At 44.8% G+C, this 25273-nt stretch overlaps 1 protein-coding gene across 11 annotated transcripts in view; it reads right to left on the reverse strand.

Annotated features, from left to right (window-relative positions):
• Positions 1-25273, reverse strand: part of elf1 (E74-like ETS transcription factor 1) — a 309211-nt gene that overhangs the window by 134432 nt on the left and 149506 nt on the right. For all 11 annotated transcript variants that reach the window (XM_069893437.1, XM_069893435.1, XM_069893441.1 and 8 more), the window contains one exon: positions 2132-2184. The gene's annotated coding sequence lies outside the window, so the exon portion shown is untranslated. The remainder of the gene's footprint in view (positions 1-2131; positions 2185-25273) is intronic.

A 25273-nucleotide genomic window follows, 5' to 3' on the forward strand; every position in this document is an offset into this window, starting at 1 on the left:
TGAGCTCAACCCGTCTGGTTGTGTGTTCTTTCAGTAGCAGTGTAGCTGCCGCTACACATGATCACCTTGCTCATTTTTTTTTTTAATAGGTGAATTTACCCTTAATGCTGATGACCAAAATGCAGATCACGTGGAGCTTTCATCCAGGGGTGATTCGCGAACTGGCTTCCAAAGCTGAAAGAGGCAGGGTGAAAAGTGCAGTAGCGTTGCCTGCCACCGTGACGCCAAACATATGTGTCGGGAAGGGAAAGCCAGCTTTGCTGAAAATGGCGACCGAAGACCAGGTATGAGCGCTAGTGGAAATCTGTGCAAGCAGTCTTAGGACTCAGGCGGATATTTCGCACAATGTAATCACCTTTTTTTGTCCATATGCGTTCTTTAAAATTTGCACACTTCGCAGGCTGACGGCATCATCGCAATGTAATCAGCCCTCCCCTTTGGAGCCACATTCAGCAGGAATCCTTTTACAGAGGAGGTGGAGCAACTTCGCTCCACCTCTAAGTCTACCCCATGAAGGTGGAAAGAAGATGGAACAAGTTCGACCAGTTAATCCTCCTTCAGACCTTTTATGGAGTAAGTGAAACGATTTAAAGACACAGAATATCTGTCTTCACAATCGTTTATTTTGTCCCTCATTATAAAAGAGCCTACACACTCAAGTCTCTGCAGTGCTGGACGACACCACTGACTTCTGTTCGGACACACAATCGGTCACCAGACTAATCAACATCTGCATCTAGTTTCAGTGTGCCATCTCCTGAACAGTCAGATCTGTCTACTTGGTATGGAGCATCTGCTTTGGAGGGGCTGAGGTGTGCAACAAAAATTGATCGGAGCGGATTGCAAAGTTCCACCAGAAATTTTTACTGTGCCTTTAACACCACACGTACTTCCATACAACATCTTCTGACAATTATTTGCATCTTGACAAGTGAGATGACTTGAGTGCAGAAAATAGTGTTTAGAGTACCGTATATTGTGGGAGAGGGATGTAATGGGGCAAATTTAAGAGATGGATCTGCGTGATTGAGACAGATATGGGTGAAACCAAGACTGTCAATCATTAAAGAAGTGGGGAGTGCACAAAAAGTCAAGGTCACCAGTAACACTGACCACCACCACTTGTTATGTCAATTATTATTACGACTTTATGGTTGTTGACATTCACAGAAAAATCTCTGCATTGGATTAATGTACTTAACAAGGCTCAGACAACACAAAGCAGACTCGATGGATACTCAGACAAGTTACATTTACAGTGAGTGAAATTTCCACCGAGATGTTCAATCTCGCAATGCTTGTGTGATGCATGCACTCCTAGTGGCTTGGGAGTGTTGACTACTGGTCCATTTGTTCATGCTGCAGGAGAAACCTTGATGAGCTACAAGTCAGAGGAAACACTGAGGATCAATTACTTTGAACCAGTGTGTGGAAAATGTCCATGAAGCTATGCATATGTTGCTTTGAAATGGGGAAAGTCAGGGATGAGAGAGAGAAAAAGTCCAAGAGGCAGGAATTATACAACAGCAGCTTGAGTTTGTATCTACTGAAGTTTCTGTTTCAGCCACTCAAGAAGCTGTGGCATTAGTCAATAACATATCAAAGGCGCTGGGTCTACAGCACCAATGGCTATCCAAAATGATTCCAAACTACAGGCACAGTTAGATTACATCAAATATAAGTGCAGGAGTCAGCCAACTCCTCTTTCCAGTATGCTCCTCCATTCATCGACCATGAGCAATGTATCTCAGTGCCATCCATACATCCCTTGATTCCAGACAAAGGAGACAGAACTTGCTTGCAGTGTTCAGTGATGTTACTTCAATTCCAGAAAAACAGCCACAGGCCAATTCCAATCATCTGGCAAATTATTGTCATGCAGCTTCACAGGTCAGAGTTCAATCTGCATTTTATTATTTATCTTCCAGTGTGTGACACTTGTGCCACGTGGCTGCCAATGCTAAAGGGCCAAAGCCCACACTGATGGGTGACTGATTAGTTGTTCCACCGAAATGAATTCACTACTTCACAAATTAGGTTTGCAAACTCCTCCATCATTCTCAGTTATAGTTTGTCACCAAGCAAAATTATTTACAGGCATACATTTCAACAAAAATTAAATATTTCATACCTATTGAGTGCAGTTATTACTTCCTCATTTATCCAGTTTGATGAGATCAGGAGCTGAAATAAATGTAAAGACAAAGATATGATTAAGAAACGCTGCTACAAATAGATAGTATTCCTTATGTTTTGGTCTGAAAGTGCATGAAAGCAGGGCAGACTGGGAGATCATGCCACTTTTGTGTGAAGCCTTTCCGGAATTTCATTGCTGGTGTACAAATGGCGAGAGTTAAGGAGGACTGGACTTTGGTGCAGAGAGGTTGTGGGAGGAGAGTGGGAGGTGGATCATGCCTGAAGGCAGTGGGCTTTCACCCGGGGCAGCGTCAAGAAGTCTGGGTGATGGAGATGTGGCCCATAAAACTTTGATGGGGTGAAATGGGGCAGAAGGTGGGTGAAAGTGACATTTGCTAGGTTACTTTAAATATATTTATCTGAAAAAAGGCTAACCCTCGGAATGTGGCTGCAGACCGGATAAGCAGACCCCCTGTCACACATGTTGAAGCTGGGCACCAACCTAACAGTTAAGGCCTGCATCAACATTTCAAATGTGCAGAGAGACTTTGTAGTTTGAGGGTCACAGCAGATTCTTGACAGCCAGTGAATGCACAGAAACTACACCCACTAGGGCTCTAAGGTGCAGTTCCAGAATACCACTACCATCATTTTTTAAATTGCTTTGTGTCACAGAATGAAAAATTTTACAAGGTAAAGAATTGCCAGCCACTTATTACCATAATGAATGATCACTAAAGCCTCGTCAATAATAGGGCAGATATTACATAGATCAAGAATACAGCCTGAAGCTGCCCAAAGGTACTGTGTAACCAACTTTCCATGCTTTGCAGGATCTTAACGGTAAAGGAGAATTTCATTCAGCTTGATTGTGTTTGCGTGGGGACTTTGAAACAGCCACCCCCGCGATCTGCTCAAAGCTCATTCAGATTTTCCTTTGGCAACAAAAGCAGCATTGCAGGGGCCGAGGAGGAGACAGTCATCTTGAATGGCTTACCTAACTGGGCTGCCCGGTAAAACATATAACTCAATCATTGGGCAGGAAGCAAACTCAATTCCACCATGATTTGGAAACAAAAACCACAGAAGTCATTCTCCTTCAATGTGAGTTTATTGTCACATACACAAATACAAAGTGCAAATGCACCAAAATTCTTGCTACAAATAAATATAATAAGGTGTGGTGATATGTAATTACACCACTAGGTCACCAGGGATCATCCCGGTGACCTTGTATTTAAAGCAGTCCAGAGCTAGTCCAGCCTTCCAGGTTTGCCTTGCAGAGAGACAAGACCTCTTAGTGTACATATTAGTTTAATAAAGCTGTCTTATACTTGAACTGCTGGTGTGGTTATTGTCAGTACAATTTAATAAACTAATATCATAGCTACTAGGATGGAAGCTGCTTCTGCTCCAATGCACATTCCCAACCACCTGGAGGCTCTTCCTGAGGAATGGAATCCAGGGACAACAAGCACGCACATGCATCCAAGGACAGAGATGGCAAGGGACTGCTGTACTGGAATCGTGGTGGAATGCAGGGAAGATCACAGAAGTACGATAGGGCAGGTAAGAATTGGCCAAGAGCCCTGCTTGCCCGTAGGTTCGCCATTACAGGCGCCGCCGACCCTATACCCCGGTCCACTCAGAAAGGGGCCACTACATGCGCAGTTGGAAGGATATCCACAAGTCATGCTCCCGATCGCCACGTATGTGCAGAATTCCCGACCACTCCAGAGCCAGGGAAAGCAAACACCGCTACCGTCACTCCCCCAGCAGCAGTTTCCCCAGTTCCACAGACTCTACAGCTGGGATCCCCTCTAAGCCAACTGCAAATGTCCCAAAGTCAGAGACTTTGAACACCCAGGTTACTCCTCCAGCAGACACAAGCCCCACAGAGGCTCTAACAGCAGCTCCCAGTACCCCAGGGTCTGCCCTTGCTACACCTAAGGGACCAGAGACTGAGGCTTAGCCATGTGCTGCGGCCAGACAGGCTGGAGCTCGACCCCAGAAATCCCGGAGCCGGCACGCACTTCAGCCTCTGGCAGAGATGCTTTATGTATTACGTGGAGGGTGCTGAGGCATCGGATAGAGAGCTATTAATGCTGCTGTTAGCACAGCTGGGAGACCACCCTTACTCCCTTACACAGGATACCAGGTCCTACCATGAGGCAATGAGTATTTTACCGGCCTGACAAAGCCACCCTGATAAAAGCATCTAAACCTTTTGAGTGCCTCAGCCTTGATTTTAAAGGCCCGCTCCCGTTCAATAATAGAAATGTCTATTTCCCAAACGTGATAGATGAATATTCCCGTTTCCCCTTCGCAATCCCGTGTTCTGATGTATCAGCAGCCACTGTTATAAAATGCCTCCAACCCATCTTCAGCATATTTGGGTACCCGAACTACATACACACAGACAGGGGTGCTACATTCATGAGCACAGAAGTACAGTAGTACCTGCACAAGAGAGGGATTGCTACCAGCCGCCCTACAAGTTACAATCCCAGGGGGAATAGACAAGTTGAAAGGGAAAATGCCACTACCTGGAAAACGGTCCTCTTGTCTTTAAATCAAAAGACCTGCCTGTTACTAGATGGCAAGAAGTGTTGACAGAAGCCCTACACTCTATATGTTCTTTGTTGTGTACTGCCACTAATATGACCCTATCTTTTCTTTCACAAGGAAAGCAACGACGGGCACATTGCTGCCTAAATGGATGATGACACCGGGACCTGTTCTCCTCCGGAAGCTCTGCAGACACCACAAAGCGGACCTGCTGGTGGATCAAGTGGAGTTGAGGCACGCGAACCCTCAGTACGCCTTCGTCACATTCCCAGATGGAAGAGAAGACTCAGTGGCCACCAGGGATCTCGCGTCAGCTGGATGTGTGAACAACGTGGAGGAAACACAGATGTCTACGGATCAACAAGGAGTGCAGCAGCAGTCACCAGAACAATCGTCCATCGAGTCACCCCAGAGGACTAGACCACCCTCGAAATCAGGACCCTGGGTACATTCGTCCCACAAAATATCACCACCCTAGACTTGATGGCAGGACCTAATTCCATACAAGAGGATCCCCAGCCCACATGGCCATCTAGTACTTCTCACTCCCACACCTCCACCAAGAAAGGCCGAAAGGCAGACCGCACTCCCCACCCCTATACCACTACCGAGGAGGTCCAGAAGGCAACGGAAGCCACAAAAAATTTTGGACTTTCGAACTTACAAACAAGGGAAGGAGGACGGGGGGGGTGGGGGGGGGTGGGGGGAATAACAATTTTTTAAGGGGGGGGGGTGAATGTGGTGATATGCAATTACACCACTAGGTCACCAGGGGTCATCCCAGTGACCTTGTATATAAAGCAGTCCAGAGCTACAGTCAAGCCTTCCAGGTTTGTCTTGCAGAGAGACAAGACCTCTTAGTGTACATATTAGTTTATTAAAGCTGTCTTATACTCGCACTGCTGGTGTGGTTATTGTCAGTACAATATGCAGTTAGTGCAAGAAAACAACTAGGCCGAAACATTGGTAATGTATATTTTATCTTTGCTATATAAAGGTTACTGCTTGACCTGCTGAGTTTCTCCAGCATTGCATTTTTACTGGTGTTTCAGTTGTGTGGACTTTGGTCCTAGGTGGTTTATGCTTAGGGTTAGTGTAGTAGAGAGGTTCAAGAGCCTGTAAGTCATTGCATCAAAACTGTTCTTGATCATGGAGGCGCTGGACCTCAGGCTTCTGTACCTGCTGTCTAAAATGAGTAGTGATTAACAATGTCACCAGGGTGACATGGCACTTTTATTATGTGAGAAGACCTCTCGAGGCAGTGCCTCACAAAGATTATTGCAATGGATGAGAGTTCCGTGCCCTTGAGGGACTTGGGTAGGCTTGTAAATTTCTGCAGCTTTATGCATTCTTGGGCACTGAGTTACCAAACCAGACTGAGATTTAGCAATCAGTATTTACTTTCCACAGTAGGCTGGTTGAGATTTGATAGGATATTCCACTACAGAACACTGGAAAGAGTGAGTGACTAATTGAGTCAATCAGGAGTGACTCAAACCTTCAGTAAACAGAATGAAGGCCTGAGGACAGAGCCTCGGAGTGAAGGGGAAGAGGTTCAATGGCAAATCTGAGGGATTGGTTTGGAACAAGTTGACGGAAGAAAGTAGTTGTGGCAGATACTATTGCAATGTTTAAGAAATATTTGTACAGATACATGTTAGGATAGGTTGAGAGGGACTTGGGCCAAATGCAGGCAAATGGAACAAGTGTGGATGGAACTTATTGGTCGGTCTGAGCAAGTTGGGCCAAAGGGCCTGTTTTCACGCTGTATGACTTGAAAACACAAGGCCTTGCTCTTGAGCATTCTTGGAAAAGGAAAAAAATGGCTGGTCATTTTAACCTAATTTGATCAATTAGTAAATAACTTTAAGCTTCAAGGTGATGGGAAAAACACTTTTAGATAATTGCAAAAAAAGTCCAAAGTTTCAGTTAGAGCAACACCATTGCAGCAGCAGCGATCGGGACTATGGTTCGAATCCAGCGCTGTCTGTAAGGAGTTTGTACATTCTCCCCATGCATGCATGGGTTTTCCCTGGGGGCTCTGGTTTCCTCCCACTTTTCGAGACGTACCAGAGGTTGTAGGTTAATTGGATGTAATTAGACATCACAGGCTCGTCGGATGAAATGGTCTGTAACTGCTTTTTTTTTTAAACTTTATTTATTCATTCAAAATACAGATAGTAAGTAACATATATAACAATAAACAAAAACATAAACGTTATATTTTGTATATATAAAAAGAAAAGAAAGAAGAAAAAAAGAACCTCCCCCCCCCTTCAGCCAACCCTCCTAAGGAGAGCCATAAAGAAAAGAAAATATTAAGCATACATATTAAGATCTGATCAATGTAAATCAAAATGTAAATATTCTGAATATAACAACCACTTATTAATAAAAAAACTATAATTATCACGTGAAACATATGTAATCTTTTCCATTATTAAACAATATTTCATCTCATTATGCCATCTATTAATATCAATCATGTTCGTATCTTTCCATGTACTAGCATGGAAAGATAAAGCTACAGATAAAGCTAAATATACAAAAGCAAGTTGAAATTTATCTAATCCCAAACCATTCAAAGGTTGCAACCTACCCAATAAAAATACTGTTGGATCTAAAGGTATTTTAATCTTGTACAGGTATTCTAGAAATAATTGAGTTACTGTGCTGAATGCCTAAATTTAAATTTAAAAAAAATAAAATAAATTTTAAAACTTTGGAGTTTAAGGATGCCTGGCTTTCTTTATGGGTTCTGAGCTGGTTAATGAGGCCAAATTGGGACTGCCAATCCCTTTCACAGAATGGAAACCCGACAGCTGTGGTTATGGCATTTAGGCCCTACCACAGCTGTCGGGTGTCCCTTGTTGTTTCCATTTTCATCCAGAATCTCCAATTCACCTAGGAGATTGTTTTCCGCAGGTCATAACTGCTCCTGCTTTACTGATCTGGATCGCTGGACTTAAATGCCTGTGATCTGGCTCTAGCAGGTTCCAGATTTTATTGTTCATCTAGGGTTTCTGGTTGGGGAAAACTGAATGATTTGGTGGGGACACACTCATCCACAGCTGTTTTGATAAAGTGTGTAACAGCCTCAGTGTATTCGTCCAGATTCTTAGCAGAGTTCTTGAACACCACCCAATCCACTGACTCGTGGATGTCTCATAACATTTCTTCAGCATCTGCGACCACTTTTTTGCTGTCTTGACCTTCGGAGCCCCTCTTTTTAGGCTCTGTCTGTATGAAAGCAGAAGGAGCACAGCCAGGTGATCAGACCTGCCAAAATGCAGTCTCATGAAAGAACAGTAGGCTTTCCTTATCTTGATGTAGCATTGATCAAGTGTGCTTGGACCACTGGTTCAGTAAGTTATATGCTGGTGGTAGTTAGGCAGGGTTTATTTGACACAGGCCTGGTAAAAATCGACGACTAAAATTTGTAGTATGTTGGACTGGGCTGTCTCTTGTTTACCATGAAGCTCTGCATGTGCCTGCTTGTAATCTGCATTGGGAGGGATGAGAAATCTTGAGAAATCTTGGGGTAGATAGAAGGGGCTGCATTTAATTGAGATTTACTCGAAGGCAGTAGAGAAGCAGGTCAACATATCTCCAATGTCCATGTACCCACCCCCCCCCAGTATAACAAAAAAACACACACCGCCTTCTCCCCCCTTTCCAGAATTTGATTTCCAATCAGTCTATGGATCGTGGAAGTATGGATAGTTCACAAGCACATTGATATTTAGGTCTAAACATATCGCATTCCTGAATGTATTCATCCATATCATTATGGGGAGGTGTATGGTGGACCTGTTGTAAGGAATTGTTCAAGTCATCCGTGAAACAACTTCGCTAAATGACTCTGCCCCATTTTTCTCCTCTCACCCTAAACCTGTGCTCTTTAGTTCTAGATTTTCTTCCTCTTGGGAAAAGATTCTCACCAGCTATCTTATCCATACCCCTCATAATTTTGTGAATCTCTATAAGGCCATCCACCCCTAGTCCTATGTTCCAGTGAGAATAATGTTTTATAGAACTGTGGCATGATATGTCAACCCTTATTCTCAATGCCTTAGCCTATGTAAACAAACATAACCAATGCCCTTTTCACTACCCTAACCAGCTGCATCCCCACTGACAGCAAACAATGGATCTGCACCCCCAGCAGGTCCTCCAACATCAACATTCCTTAGATACTTGTCACTTATACTGTATCCTAATGGAATTTCACTTCCCAAAGTTCACTTTCTCGCACTGGCCTGGATTAAATTCTGCCACTATTCCAACCAACTTTTCTCACTGATCTCTGTTCCATTGTACCTTTAAACAACCTACTCAATTATCTATGACTTCATCAATGTTCATGCTTTCCAGAGATTTTCTAATCCTAACACTGACATTTGCAGTTAAGTCATTTGTATGACAATGGTGCCAGCACCAAGTCCAGTGATATACAGTTCCATTTGTTACAGGTTTCCAGTCAGAGAAATGCCAGTTCACCTCTGCTTCCTATCACCCAGCCAGTTTTGGATCCTGCTCACAACGCACCTCGACTTCAATATCAGCCTATCATCTGGAACCAGTCAAAGACTTTATTAAAACCCATTAGGACAATACCTAGCACCTGGCCTTCATCAATCTCCACAGTCACCATTCTTTCAATCCTCATCTACGTTCACTGTACATATATGTCCCACATCAGTTATCATGTTTTGCAACACAATGAACTGATGACATTGCATTCAATCACAGATCTTGGTTCTTTTACATAGATTCTGTTATCTATCCATGATACAACTGTATCTAAGCCACCCAATGGGAAGAGTCCGCAGCAGTGTGAAGTCTGTTATGGATCAAAATTACTATACAGATGCTTCAGACACCGTTCCACAGGCAATGTGATCTGAAAGTGTGCAAACTGATTTACTTTGCCAGTCTGGCCATGCCTTTCCCTCTGCCCACAGAGAACTCTAATTCCACTATCTGGAGATTTCCCTCTAACTCTATATGAAGTCTCATTTCTATGGTGAATGGGAGTGGCAGAGACGTTCGATTAGTCTGATAGGATTCCAATTCATTGGCCCATTCACAATTCCAAATAATGGGAAATTCAAGGATTCATCCCTGGCTCGACAACAGGAAGGTTGTGTGTATTTAAGGCAGAGATTGATATTTACTTTGACTTTTCATGCACTGAAAAGTGGTTGATATGAATGTTTGAACTGTGATATTGCCACAAAACAGTGAATTTCATAACTTGTTTGTGACAAGTTCATGACGTGACAAGCTGTCTGTAAGGAGTTTGTAAGTTCTCTCCATGTCTGTGTGGGCTTTCTCCAGGACTACGGTTTCCTACCACTCTTCAAAACATACCAGGGTGAAGGTTAATGGGGAGTAAATAGGGCAGCATGGACTCGTCGGGCTGAACTGGCCAGTTACAGTGATGTATGTCTAAATTTTTTTTAAATTTAAGAATAAATTCTGATTCTGTTTCTGAAACCAAGCGTGAACATTGGAAATATCGGTCAGCATCTTATAAGTGCAAGCCTGCAATGACAAAGCCCTGTCAATGGCTGGCAAGCTACATCTCCAGAATGACCATCTTCTCCACACACCAGAATAATGCATCAAAGTCCAATCTTAGTATTAGTACTTATACCTCAGCACATGTTCTACTGCCGTACATCCAGAGACCTCGTGAGTATAGAATTACAAAGATTCTTGACACTCAAGTTGACAATACTTCTCGTCTCCACACTGAGTAAGTTATAACAAAACTATCACTTAAAACTCAGTAATCATTTTATCTGTGGGGCTTGGCTATGCACCCTGTGTCTGTCACTACAGTGACAAAATTAACTGCCTGTCAAGCTCTTTAGGCCAGGATGGGCAGTACAGTTAGCACCGCGGTTAGTGCCACGCTATTACAGCACCAGTGACATGGGTTCTAATCCACCATTCTGTAATTAATTTGTATATTCTCCTCATGTCTACATGGGTTTGCCCTGGGTCCATCCTGCAGTCTCATTTCACACCTTAATATGTGCGGGGATAGTAAGTTAAATGAGGATATATGGGCAGCACAGGGTCATTGGCCAGCGGGCCTGGCTACTGTGCTGTATGTCCAATTTTTTTAATGACTTTGAAAGATGTCAGAAACACATGATCATCTCCTGGGCTAAACTGTATTTTCCATGCATTTAGAGGCCTGTTACTGAGAATGAGGAGTTACATTTCACAACATGAACTGTGAACTGTGAACCATTCACAAAATCAAATTCACCTTAAGTCCATTTAAATCATTTTTAAACACCAATCCTTGGGACATTTTATTCTGATGAATTACTTCATCTTGAAATTCCCCATCAAACTGTGGAAATATTTCATCTTATACTTTAGCCTTCAGATCAATTTTATCCATGTCATTTTAGCCTGTGGGATGCAGATAGTGGGAGTCTTGTCAGCCACATACAAGAGTTCAGTGTAAAGCTTCTATTTATATGTAGATTTCTTAAATTGCTGTGAACCATTTAAATTCCTCATTCAAACATGGCTCTTTGACCAAGCATTTGATTACTTGTCACAAAATCTTCTTGGACTTGGTATCAATCCTGATCCAATTATCCTCTTGTAAAGGTCCTGATAGTGTTTTACTATGTTAAAGGACCCATGTAAATGCAAATTCATCTTGGTGGCAGATGAGAATTTATGTACCAATGTGACCACAATGCATTTTAGTGCAGCTCCATTTGAAGCTCCCGGCAAATGAATCAATTGACACAATGCAGGGAAGGGGATTGCAAAGCAAACATGTCCTCAGAGCTCATATCTAATCTTTATTAGACTTGTCATTCACACATGATAAAGGACAGAAACAAGCCACTCTGCTCAACAGAGAACCTCAAAAACTGCAGTTGCTGGTATCTTGGGAACTGATGGAGCAACTCCATGGCCAGGCAGCATCCATGAGAAGAAGGGGGTGAAACACAGAAAAGCCTGCAGACACTGTGATTATAGAAGAACACACAGAGGTACTCAGCTTCCTTAGGAGGTAAAGATATATTACCAGTGTTTCATGCCTGAGCACTTCTTCAAGGAACGTAGAAGAGCTGGAAGATGGGCTCAGGCCAAAAACCACAGTAATATATCTTGACCTCTATGGATGATGCAAGACCTGCTGAGTTCTTCCAGCAATTCTGTGTTTTCACAGCATCCATGTGGAGAAATGGTCAATGTTTCAGAACAAGTCCTAACATGGCTGACATTTCTACCCATGCACGCTGCCTGGCCTGCTGAATTCCTGCAGCCATTTGCTGAATAGTTTGCTCTCCACACAAGCCTTCTCCAGCCTCCTATCAATGAAAATTAAAGTTTGAGGGAGAAATAAACAGGCCATCTTTCCATATTATTTACAGCAAAGGTTCTCTTTGTCAGAAAATACCCCAATCATTCAGGGAAAGAAGTGTCTCTAGTTGATGTCCTTGAATGGACCAGATTTTTTTAATTCAAACATCTTTATCAGAGGCCAACAAATGTAGGAACCCAGTGAGTCACACATGGTGAGTCGACATTTCAGGTCAGGACCTTTATTAAGAACTCGGTTTGTCAAATCCAGTTTTGGCACCCACTAGGTAGAAAGAGAGGGGAAGAAAGGCCAGGGTTGGAGATCACTTCGTGACCACCTCCACATCTGCACGGTTGGGTATTCAGAGGGTAATCAGCTATGGGAATGAGGTTAACTGCTGCCACAGGAACCAGAGGCTGGCACTAGATTAGGGGAAAATGAAAGAAATCAATATTAAAAACTAGTTGTACACCAACTCATTAAAAGGCACCCCCTTCTTCTCATGGATGCTGCCTGGCACATGGAGTTCCTCCATCTGTTCCCAAGATACTAGCAACTGCAGTCTTTTGTAGTTCTCTGTTGAGCAGAGTGGCTGGCTTATTTCTGTGCTTTATCATGTGTGAATGACAGGTCTGATAAACAGTAGATACCAGCTCTGAGGCCGCAGTTCCCCTTTGTAATCTCCTTCCCTGCATTGTGTCATTTGATTCATTTGCCTGGTTTTGCACCAATCCTTACAAAGCCATCAATTCTTGGTGCGTCTCATTTTTTGGTGTGATCTACATCCTCACCCAGAGCTGTCATTACATTATTTCTAAGTCCTATTTTTCCCCAAATGTGGTTCAGATCCAATGAAACTTTTCCAAGTTAGGAAACTCCTATATCAAGTCATATAAAAACTATTTTCTGGCACTGTTCTTGATATTACATCAGGCATGTTGAGAAATGTAAAACATTTTGCAAGACACCTCATGCTAATCTACAATGATACTCAAACCATGGAAAGATATATTTGGTAGCAACCAGAATCCAAATTAAAGCAGAAAGAACAAAACCAAACTCCCATAACATCCAAATCATTTATGAGCAACTTATTGTGGTGAAGTACATGAAGAGATTTAAGAACATTTTAAGTGAAGACAGAGCTGCTTAATCCCCTCTGTTTAAGAGACAGATTTAAATGTACTTAAAAATGAAAAACATATGCTTTAGTGATGCAACACACTCAACAAAATATCCAAAGATTGCAACAGTGAGAGAACAATGAGTGAAAACCAATCCAAAGCAATGAGTTTTGAGAAAGCTTCAAATTACTGCGAGAAGGATGAGGCATTGCTGGAAAAAATAACTGATTGAAGAAGGAAAGGCAAAGGGATGATTGATTGGAGAACAGATAGAGCTGAAGGAGTGATGGGCATAGAGATCAGTTCAAGTTTATTATCATCTGATTCCACATTTACAACCCTAACGAAACAGCTTCAGTGCAAAACACGCAGACACACAACCAGACATAACACACATACAGACAAACAATACATATGCATGACAAATCTACATATATAAAAATAAATAAATAGATTTCGTTCAGTAAATTTAGACATACAGCACAGGAACAGGCATTTTCACCCATGAGCCCATACCGCCCAATTATGCCAATTGACCTACAACCCCCGGTACTTTTTGAATGGTGAGATTCCCATTGTCCTCACCAACCACCCCACCAGCTTCAGCATCCAACATTATTGTCAAAAAAATCCTCTATGCATACCCATGCTTTGCCTTTCAAATTGCAAGGGAAGTTCTGCCCTACCTGATCTTAGTGCCATCTGTCGTGAAGGCAGTATAATGAGCTCTGAGAAGGGCCCAGACCTCAGCATCCAACCATGGTTTCTGGCTAGCCTTGATGGTGAAGCATTTGATCTTAGTGACCTCTCACTGAGCTCATGCACTCCTCTACATTTATGTGACCATTGTAGGTGATCCCTCCCTGAAACAGTTCCAGTCTGTGGTCTCAATGCAGTCTTGTAGTGCTGCTATGGCTCCCCCGGCCACGTCCTGATCTCCCTGCAAACTGGCTTAGTTCATTGTTCCAGCGGTCTGTATGCCAGGGTTAACAGGATGGATATGTGATCCGAATAACCAAGGTGGGTTGAGGTGCAGCCTTGTACGCATCAGTAATGTTGGTATACACCTGATCTAGGGTGTTCTCTGGCAGCGAAGTTGATGTGGTGTTGAAACTGTGGTAAGATTGTTTTCAGATTGGTGTGATTGAAGTTGCCTGCAACAATCATGACACCATCAGAGTAGGAAGTCTGGGCTTCACAGATGGCACCATGAAGCTTGTCCATGTCTTCACCCTCACGAGCCAAAGGTGAAACATAGACTGTGGAAATCAGCATGGCTGAGAATTCTCTGGGCAGGAAGAAGGGTCTACATTTTACCATCTGGTACCCTATTTCTGCTGAGCCGCAGGTCTTCACCACAGAGACATTGGTGCACCAGTTTTCGGTGATGTGAATGCACAGCCCCCTCCTCGAGTCGTGCCAGAAGCAGCAGGTGTCTCCGTCTACCCTGAAGAAGCTGAGGCCATCCAGCTGGATCCCTGGGTCTGGAGTGGCGTCCTGGAACCACGTTTCTGTAATCACCAGAGCACCAGTTCTCTCTGGTTCAGATACAGTCTCAGGTAATCTATTTTAAGAATGACTTGTTCAAGTTTTCTAGTTGATGTAAATTTAATTATTGCCAGAATCAAAATAACACATCAGAAAATTGAAGCCAATGTCTTTAGTGGTGTAATCTATCTCCATCCCTAACTATGCACAAATCTTGTAAAGTGTACACCATCTCTGCAGTCATGAGCAAGATTGATTGTATCGATGTCAATACACAAGGTAAATGAGTAATATATCCATGGGAGTCTGACCAACAATGTGCCTTCCTTGGGTTTCGTTTATGTGATATCTGTTAGCAGGCTAGGTCTGAAAAGGCTGCTTCACCTAGATGAATCACGATCACAGAATAAGGACGGCAGATTGGCCATTTAGGATAGGGATGAGGAAAAATGCTTCACGCGGAGCTTGGCGATGATTTGGTATTTCCACCCAAGAGAGCTGCAGAGGCTCAGTCACTGATTGTATTCAAAGACATAAAGTCAATGGATTTCTGGATTTAATGAATGGGGGGGGGGAAAGAGATATTGGGAAAGTGCAGGAAAATGATGGAGGTAAAAGATAAGCTGAGCATTGATGGATGATGTATTCTTCCTCCTATTTCTTCTGCTCACAACAGAGGCTATTCTGCACATCATGCCTGTGTCACCTTTAGAAGCTGGAGAGACTCAGCAGATCAGGCAACAATCAATGAAGAGAAATGGGAAGCCAACATTTTGGGTTGGAACCCTTTCTTGAGACCCTTTTCTCCTTGGCTGCTGCCCGACACATCGAGTCCCTCCAGCTTCTCATTGTTTGCTCAAGATTACAGCATCTTGTGTCTCTTCCCCCCAAAATATTCAATTTCTCCCTCTCTCCTTTTCTTTGGAACATTACCTTTTTTTTCCCTCGCAGTAATACAAATGATTCTCCTCATGCATGCACTGAATCTCTAGGTAAACACCTTAAAGTCATGCACTCTAGTAACTAACCCTGGTCATAATTTAAAGGCCTACTTTATTTCCTTTGATCTTCACTGATCCAAGGAGAGAATAACATCAACTTCTCTGCTCGTTATTTGAAGTAGAGGATCATTCACAACCCATCCACTCTACTCTCACCTTTCTAACACGTCAATAAATATAATTTTCGATGGCAGACGATGTGCTGTGCACTCATTTAACATTGAATCTGAAGTTGAGTTTTAAATAGAGCGGTGCAGCTGGCAGGCAGTTGCATCATTATGCATGTCAGCTTCAGATCACTATCAACATTCACCAATATGTGAATGTTGATCAATCACATGTTTGGGAAAAATAAATCATGTTAAAATGGAGTCAAACTGAAAACCAAGCCATCCAATTTACCAGAGAAACACTTGATTTGTTCTTTCTATTTCAACCCTTTAGTTAAAGGGCTAACTGGAAATGAAGGGTAGGGCTTTGTTGGAACATTTCTGCTTCATTCAAGGATCCTATTTTTCACAGAAGCCTTACAGGAAATGGAAGGGAGGCAACTGATAAAGGCATTTCAACTTCTGTACAAATAATACACTGAAACAAAAATTCTCCCTTGAAACATGCCTGAACGGCCTGAAATTTCCATAAATGTAAGGTTTGAGATTCTTGAATGAGTCCACTTCCCCATCAAAGTGAAGAACATTTATTTTATTCATTTCTTAGGGTCTGGGCATCACCGACCGGAAAGTCGAGGATTCATTGCCCATTGTTCCTGAGGAGATGGTGATGTGCTAACCTTCTTGAATCATTCTCTCTCTTCTGCAGATGATGTTGGGTGGAATTTTGACTCAACAGTGATGCATTTCCGAGTAAAGCAGTTTTGAAACCTGGAGGAGCACTTGAAGGTGATAGTATTTCCATGTGTCTGCAGCCCTTGGCGGGTTCACTCTTGGGTTTTGAGAGGTGCTGTTGGAGTAGCCTGGGTGGGTATTGAAATGTGTGGCCACAAAGGAGCCATTAGGCACAAATATTCTCTTGATCTGAATTCTGGTATGTCAATCTTTTTAAATATTCTAAAGTTTTCTTTTAAATGTAAATAGCTTTTGAATTCAGAAACACTCAAGTGATTTGATAATATCAGGTTAGTGCCAGGCAAACTGATCACTTGCTCTCTGCTCAGCTGGAATAGAAGTGCTTCACTGGATGAAGGGAAGGGAGAGTAACAATGCTAAAATTTCAAAAGCATAGTTTAGAACATAAAACAGGGAGTATTACAGCTCAGTACAGGCCATTCAGCCCATGGCGTTGTGCCAACCTACTGGTTTAGAACATAAAACAGGGAATATTACAGCTCAGTACAGGCCCTTCAGCCCATGGTGTTGTGTCAACCTACTGGTTTAGAACATAAAACAGGCAGTATTACAGCTCAGTACAGGCCCATCAGCCCATGATGTTGTGCCAACCTACTGTATATAAACCTATTCCACACCAATTTAACCCTTCCCTCCCTCACACCATAACCCTCTATTTTTTCCAAAGTAAAACACAAAAGTCTGCAGACACCATGATTGAAGTAAATACAATGCTTGAGAAACTCAGCAGGTCTAACAGTGTCCTTCATAGAACAAAGATAAATATACATTGCCAACGTTTCGAGCTTGAACCTTTCATCAAGGAAAAACCATCAACCATGTCAACTTGTGTAATGACAAGAATATATATCCAACAAAGTAAACTAATATTAACAAATAGCTGTAAACAACTTATGAAACAGACAAAAAAAATGTATATAAAACAAAACTATTCTAATAATCTAACCCTTCCCTTTTGAAGTTATAATTAAACATAAATGTTCCATTAATGCATGAAAGGAAAACCAAACCATAAAATTGGATCCAATAATGTTATAAATTCTGAAAATAATTAAGGAAACGATCCCATAAATTTAGAAAATTAAGGTTCATTACTGTAGAAGAGCATCTAATTTTTTCCAGAGTCAAGCATGCCATCGCATCAGGTAACCATTGGGTATGTGTAAGAGGGACTGCATCCTTTGAAGTATAGCTCTTCTGGCAATAAGAAAAGCAAAGGCAACTTCAAGGGATTTACCTTCAAGTTTCTGTTTATAGTTCCTGCAGAGTCAGGAATTAGAATAAATTGGCGGTGGGAATAATCGCAGATGGATGAGAGCAGGAGTACAGGATCAAAGAAGCAGGAGAAGGGTGTCAGGAACAGTAGTAAAAGGTCACTGTTTCATATCAGTAAGTATTAAAGCACCTGCTGTCCTTCTTTGTACATCAGTCCTGATTGGTAACAATCAAGATGGACACCAGACTTAAATGGGAAATCCAGAATAGGATTCCCAGTGCAGAACAGTGAGTGCAGCATTGTTGGAGACAACTTATTTTCAATTAGACATTAATCTCAAGGCTCCATCTTCTTTTGAGGTGGATACAAAAGATTGTGTGACACATTATCAAGTTCGAAAGGAGCTCGAACAAACTTCCTCATCTGGCCACACGAAAATAAGAGATGCTCTCTTTCTCTCTGTGTCAGGTTCTCTGTTGCCGGTTAGCAGATGTGCCTGTGTAGTAGATTGGCACATTTCTTGCACAGCAAACAAGATTACACTTCAAAACTACTTCCTTGACCGTAAATGTCTTTAGTAATTCTACCTGCGGTTTTGAAAATCTGCACAAAAATGGCTTTTCTCTTGTTCCGTTTCTTGCTGTTAACCCCAGAAGGGGGAAGTAGTTTCTGCTAGATTTGACACTCTGAATATAAATAAATTCATACCTTGATGAAGGCCTCAAGCCCAAATTGTTGGTTATGTTGTACCCTGTGTAAAGTTCATTGTCTGACCTGCTGACTTTCTCTGTGTTTTTACTTCAACCACAGAGACTGTAGACTTTGGTATTTTACTTCAGGCTCTGAATATAATCAGAAATGAACTGTGGTCATATTGTAACTGAAGATATTTTCATTCATTGAGAAATTGTGATGAGAACGCTACTTTTCAATCCATGCAGTGAACTTCCCTGCTAGTTATGAACATAGAGGAGAAGGAGAAAGAAATCCCCTTGCCAAAGATCTGACAGGATGACATTATCAGCTGCAATAAAAGACCTTACTGTCCAAGTTCTCCTGTTGATGTGACTGACTTGCTGTGCCAATCCACAACTTTAATTTGTAAATGGAGTAACATTTAGTCCAGCCAGACAAAAATCTGAAGCAACTTTCTCTCAAGGACAAACCAGGTGGAATTTTAAGTCAACTTGGCAGCTTTTATGACACTTTCACTAATAATGATTCCTTATTTTCAAAACTGAATGCAAATTCGCAATATACTTAAGTGGGGCATTAGACCAGTGACATAACCCAGAACATGTTTGTCATTAGCATACTTGGAAGGACCAAACTTGTTTTAGTCATGCATGATTACATTTTGTCTAATTATGAAGCCAGTTTAGCCTCACATTGCTCTTGTTCCAATCAGCTGCTCTTGTTAGATGCAAATAAATGTTTGAAACCGCCAGTGTCACACCAGCATTTGTAAGCACAATTGAAATTTCCAAAATGGACAAATCGAGGCAAGTCATTTCACACATTATGAGACTGCCACCAAGGAGCTGATAGTTTATTTGTAACTTGCTTCTGCAAAACGGTTCCAGGCAGTGAGACACAGCATGAAGGATTGAGACTGGAAATCAAAAACTGGACAAAGTCAAGATTTTGCAACACTTCAGAATGAGACCACGGGGATTTGGAGAGTGGCAATTAAACAGATTTCATCTGTGCCTTTTCTGTTGTTTAATGTCATATTCAGCAGGGCAAGTACACATCCTTCAGAAACAAGATGAAAGTTTTTTTTTAAATGACGAAAATCTGCTTGCCTTTAATTTACTTGAAATATTAACAAAGCTAAAGCTAATATCAATTTAATTGGCACTTCCTCGGTACAAAAAATCTGCAGGAGATATATGGTTCACAGATAAAAACTAAGGTCTTCTCTAAGGACTAAGATCCACAAACCTTTCAACTATGAGTATCTACGTTCTTTTATTTCTGGTTTAAATGCTCCACACCAGTCACTCTGCTTCCAGTTGATAGGAACACTAGAGCAGGCATGGTAATATCAGTTTTAAATCTCCCAACCTCTTTTTTCCTTTAAGAGATACCTTAAAACCCAGCTCTTTGACAAATACTTTGATCATCTGCCCAATTTTCTCCATGAGACTTTTTGCATGTATAATAATCTCTGTGATACACCAGAGGAGCTTTGAACTATGTTCAAAATGATGCTCTTTTCTGACAGATCCTGAATGAACCTGGATTACAAAGCAACACATGCCTCCAAACTGTATCTTGGGGGTTACAGTCAGAGAAAAAAAAACTGCCATTAAATGACAAGCCTTCTGGGCAGAGAGACCCATGTGTGTGGACCATTATTATTCTCCATTAACAATGGCGTGAAGCAAGGCTATGTTCTCGCACCAACCCTCTTTTCAATCTTCTTCAGCATGATGCTGAACCAAGCCATGAAAGACCCCAACAATGAAGACGCTGTTTACATCCGGTACCGCTCGGATGGCAGTCTCTTCAATCTGAGGCGCCTGCAAGCTCACACCAAGACACAAGAGAAACTTGTCCGTGAACTACTCTTTGCAGACGATGCCGCTTTAGTTGCCCATTCAGAGCCAGCTCTTCAGCGCTTGACGTCCTGCTTTGCAGAAACTGCCAAAATGCTTGGCCTGGAAGTCAGCCTGAAGAAAACTGAGGTCCTCCATCAGCCAGCTCCCCACCATGACTACCAGCCCCCCCACATCTCCATCGGGCACACAAAACTCAAAACGGTCAACCAGTTTACCTATCTCGGCTGCACCATTTCATCACACAGAACTACTAAATACACAACAAATTAAGGTCAAATTGTTTCCTGCACTGACATATTAACTTTCAGTGACTTATATACAAGGAGACCCATAACTTTCAGTATTATATGCAAGGAGGTCCAGATCACTCTGAACACCATCACCTTTGAATATTTTACCATTTAAAAACTCTAATTTTCTCTTTTTTTCCACCAAAGTTGATGACCTCACATTTTTTACTATATATTTCTTCTGCCAGCACCTCATCTATTCACTTTGTCTCTCTATATCTCATTGCAACTTTGAATAATCAAAAAACTCTTGGTATGTTACTTTGGGCCCTCTCATCCATATCATTCCTATAGGAAATAGACAAGTGGAATCCTGAAATATCCCATACTAGACTTCCCACTCAGAAATTATCCATTTAATATTCCCTTGTGGTGGCTCACCACTAGGCAGGCAAACCAGCCCCTCTTGTAAGCCATGCGACGCGGCGGCGCAGTCGGCCAAAATGGTGCTGTCGGGGGTGTTCACTTCCTCCCAGCAAGGGGCTCAGAAGCCCACGCTGGGGGAACCACATGATGCCCGGGTGACGTCAGCGCCCTCCAGCGCGGTTCTCAGCCAGGCTGGGAGTATAAGTACAGCTCAGCAGCCTGCAATAAACCAGTCTGCTCACTGAGCTCAACCCGTCTGGTTGTGTGTGTTATTTCAAGAGCAGTGTAGCCTGCTGCTACCATTGATGACATTAACTGGTTCAAACATTTTTGAACCCATCATGAGCGAGCCTCAGATCAGCGCTATAGCCATGAAACTGCCTGAATTCTGGGTTCAGGAGCCAGAAGCCTGGTTCGGCCACTCGGAAGCTCAATTTCTACCATGTGGTTGCTGCCCTAGACCAGGCCACCGCCAGACGTGTGCTGCACCTTGTTCAGCACCCAGCCGCCGAAGACAAATACAAGACCATCAAGTGAGTGCTTACTGGATCCCTCGGACTATCCAGACACCAGCGTGCCGCTCGGATGCTGCACCTCGACGCCCTGGGGGAACAGGTCCCTGATGGAGCTGATGGACGAGATGCTCGCTCCCACTCTTCGAGCGCATTTTCCTCAACCATATGCCCAGGGACATCCAGCCGCGGCTGGTCCAGGAGAGCTTCAACGACCCGAGGAAGTTCACCTAGAAGGCCCAAGAGCTATGATTCCGTTGATTCCTGGAGGGCTCAGTGGTCCAGCAGGTCACAACCATGCCAAGCCCGGCCCTAAAACTGCGGTAGAGCATCCGGCCCCTGCAGGGGCCCCCAAGAGCATACCCAAGGCCACAGCATCCGCTCCAGGCCTCTGCTTCTGCCACCAGCGCTGGGGAGCCAAGGCTCGGAAGTGTCGTCAGCCCTGCTCATTCCAGGGAAACAACCAGGCCGGCCACTGTTAATGGCTGCGGCGGCTGGCCAAAAACACAGCCTCCTCTACCTGCGGGACTCAGTCAGTGGCCGGAGGTTCCTCGTTGACACTGGCCATGGCCATTGAGTCCAGGAACCGATCTCGTGGACCTCCCCTCCGTGCGGCCAACGCAACAGAAATCCGGACATATGGAGACAAGACAGTCCACTTCCAGATCGGCCAACAAAATTTCGCGTGGTGGTTCACCGTCTCGTCCCTCCCAACTGCCATCCTGGGTGCAGACTTATTCCTCGCACACGGGCTTCTGGTAGACATTCGAGGTAGGTGTCTGGTGGACATGTGTACCTTCCAGGCCATTCGCCTCGATGCCTCCCGCTCGGAGCAACCACAGATGGCCACGATCAGCACACCCAGAGACGAGTTCCAGCGAATCCTGGACGAGTTCTCGACCCTCCTCAAGCCACAGTTCTCCGCTGCCTCGCTGCGCCAAGGGGTGTTCCACCACATCCCCACCCAGGGCCCACCGGTTCACGCCAAGGCACGCCATCTCCCGCCTGACAAGCTCCAGATGGCAAAGGCAGAGTTTTCGCACCCGTTGGAACTGGGGATCTTTCCGCGGTTCGACAGCCCGTGGGCCTCGCTGCTCCACCTGGTCCCGAAAGCCTCTGGTGGCTGGTGCCCCTGCAGAGACTATCGACGGCTCAACAAGGCAATAGTTCCTGACCGTTACCCCATCACTCATATCCAGGTCTTTACGGCCAACCTGCACGGAGCGAGGGTTTTCTCCAAGGTTGACCTGGTGTGCGGATATCAACAGATCCTGGTGAACATTGAGGATATACCCAAGACAGCCATCGTCACCCTCTTTGGCTTGTTCGAATTCCTGCACATGCCGTTTGGGCTCAAGAACGCCACTCAGACCATCCAGCGCCCCATGGACTCTGAGCAGGGAGTTGGATTTCGTCTTTATTTATTTGGACAACATCCTCATCAGCAGCAAGGATTAGGTGCAACACAAGGCCCATCTACGCGCCCTTTTCTCCCGGCTGACCGATTTCAGCCTTACCATCAACCTGGCTAAGGGCCAGTTCGGTAAAGAGTCCATGCAGTTCCTGGGCCATACCATCATGGCCGAAGGAGCTACGCTCGCTGCTGCGAAGGTCGCCACTATCAGGCAGTTCCCACGCCCGGACAGCCTCAAGGGGCTGCAGGAGTTCGCGGGTATGGTCAACTTTTACAACCGCTTCATCATGTAGCCACTATTTGCCCTCATCTCAGCCGAGCACAAAACACTCACTTGGAACCCATAAGCCTGCACTGCATTCGAGACCACCAAGGATGCCCTCGTAAAGGCCATCATGCTTACCCACCCACACACTGACCTGCGTATGGCACTCTCTGTCGGTGCCTCTGCCACAGCCTTCGGTGCTGTCCTGGAGCAGCAGGTAAATGGACATTGGAAGCCACTGGCGTTCTTCAACCGCCTGCTCCACCCGTCGGAACGCAAGTATAGTGCCTTCGACCGTGAGTTACTGGCGGTGCGGCATTTCTGCTATTTTATGGAGGGGAGGACTTTTATCATCTTCACCGTCCACAAACCCCTGGTGCTCGCGAAAGCAAAGGATCCCTGGTCATCCCGCCAGCAGTGTCACCTCTCCTTCGTGTCGGAGTTTACCACCGACATTCGGCACAAGGCGGGGAAGGACAATGTGGTTGCTGATGCACTCGCGACTGGCCATCTGCGCGCTGACACCCGGTCTCGACTTCGACCAGCTCAACTGGAACCAGAAGTCTGATGAGGAGACGAGGGCCTTCAAGACCGCCATCATGAGCCTGCATTTCCGAGACCTCCTGACTCCGAGTGGCGAAGGCACCATCCTGTGCGATATCTGCAAGGGCACCCCATGACCAGTGATGCCCCAGCAGTGGCGCAGGCACGTCTTCCATCACATCCACAATCTTTCACATCTGTCCATCAGGTCCACGGTCTAGATAGTGGCAGAATGGTTCGTATGGCATGGGCTGCGGAAGCAGAACAAAGGCTGGGCCAGAATGTGCACCCATTGACAGACGTCCAAGGTGCACAGGCACACCAGAGCACCCATACAGGAGTTCGAGCACGTCTGGGAACAGTTCAGCCACATTCACGTGGACATCGTCGGGCCCTTACCCATTTCCCGGGGCAACCGTTATCTGTTTACGATGGTGGACCGCACCACTCACTGGCCTGAGGCGATCCTGATGCCAGACGCCTCCACAGATTCCTGCTCCCGAGCACTGTTGCATAGTTGGGTCGCCCAGTTCGGCATCCCGGGTCACCTCACCAGCAATCGGAGCGCCCAGTTCACATCTGCACTCTGGGCACAGCTCGCCAACAGGTTGGGGATCCAGCTACACTGAACCACGGCCTACCACCCGCAGGCCAATGGACTGGTCAATCGTCTGCACCGCCACCTTATGTCGGTACTCATGGCCTGCCTCACCCAGAACTGCCTTGGGTGCTCCTGGGCATCCGCTCCACTCCCAAGGAAGATCTGCAAGCCTCATCTGCTGAGCTGGTCTACGGTGCGCCGCTGGCACCACCTGGTGAGTTCATCAACGCACCTCACAATCCCCAGCGGTCGGCGCATGAACTACTTCCTCACCTCAGGGAATGCTTGGACTCGTTCGAACCCCCACCGCCGCCCAGGCATGGCACCTGCCTGTCTCACGTTCCCAGCGAACAGCTTTCCACAAACGTTTTCGTTTGGTGGGGCTCGACCGCGGAACCTTTGCAGCGACCGTACGAGGGGCCATACAGGGTTGTACAGTGTTCCAGCTCTGCGTTCACACTGGACATTGGCAGCAGGCGGGAGCTCTTTACTGTGGACAGGCTGAAGCCTGCGCACCCCGATCCCACTGAGCCCGTGGTCGTAGCCCAGCCCAAGAAGCAAGGCCACCCAGCGATAAAGGACATTGGCGCCGGTTCTGGGGGGGGGGGGGGGGGCTATGTAGTGGCTCACCACTAGGCAGGCCAACCAGCCCGTCTAGTAAGTCACACGGCGGGGCAGCCAGCCAAAATGGCGCCATCGGGGGTGTTTCCTTCCTCCCAGCACGGGACTCAGAAGTCCGCGCTGGGGGACCACGTGACCCCCAGGTGATGTCAGCGCCCTCCAGCGCGGTCTTCAGCCAGGTCCGGGCTGGGAGTACAAGTACAGCTCAGCTACCTGGAATAAACTAGTCTGCTCACTGAGCTCCACCCGTCTGGTTGTGTGTGTTCTTTAAGGAGCAGGTGGAGCTGCCGCTACAACCTAATAAAAACAACAATGGATCAAAGGGTAAATTCACTTTTAATACCTGCTCTAGA

Source organism: Narcine bancroftii, chromosome 8, assembly GCF_036971445.1.
Source record: "Narcine bancroftii isolate sNarBan1 chromosome 8, sNarBan1.hap1, whole genome shotgun sequence".
Classification (NCBI taxonomy): Eukaryota; Metazoa; Chordata; class Chondrichthyes; order Torpediniformes; family Narcinidae; genus Narcine; species Narcine bancroftii.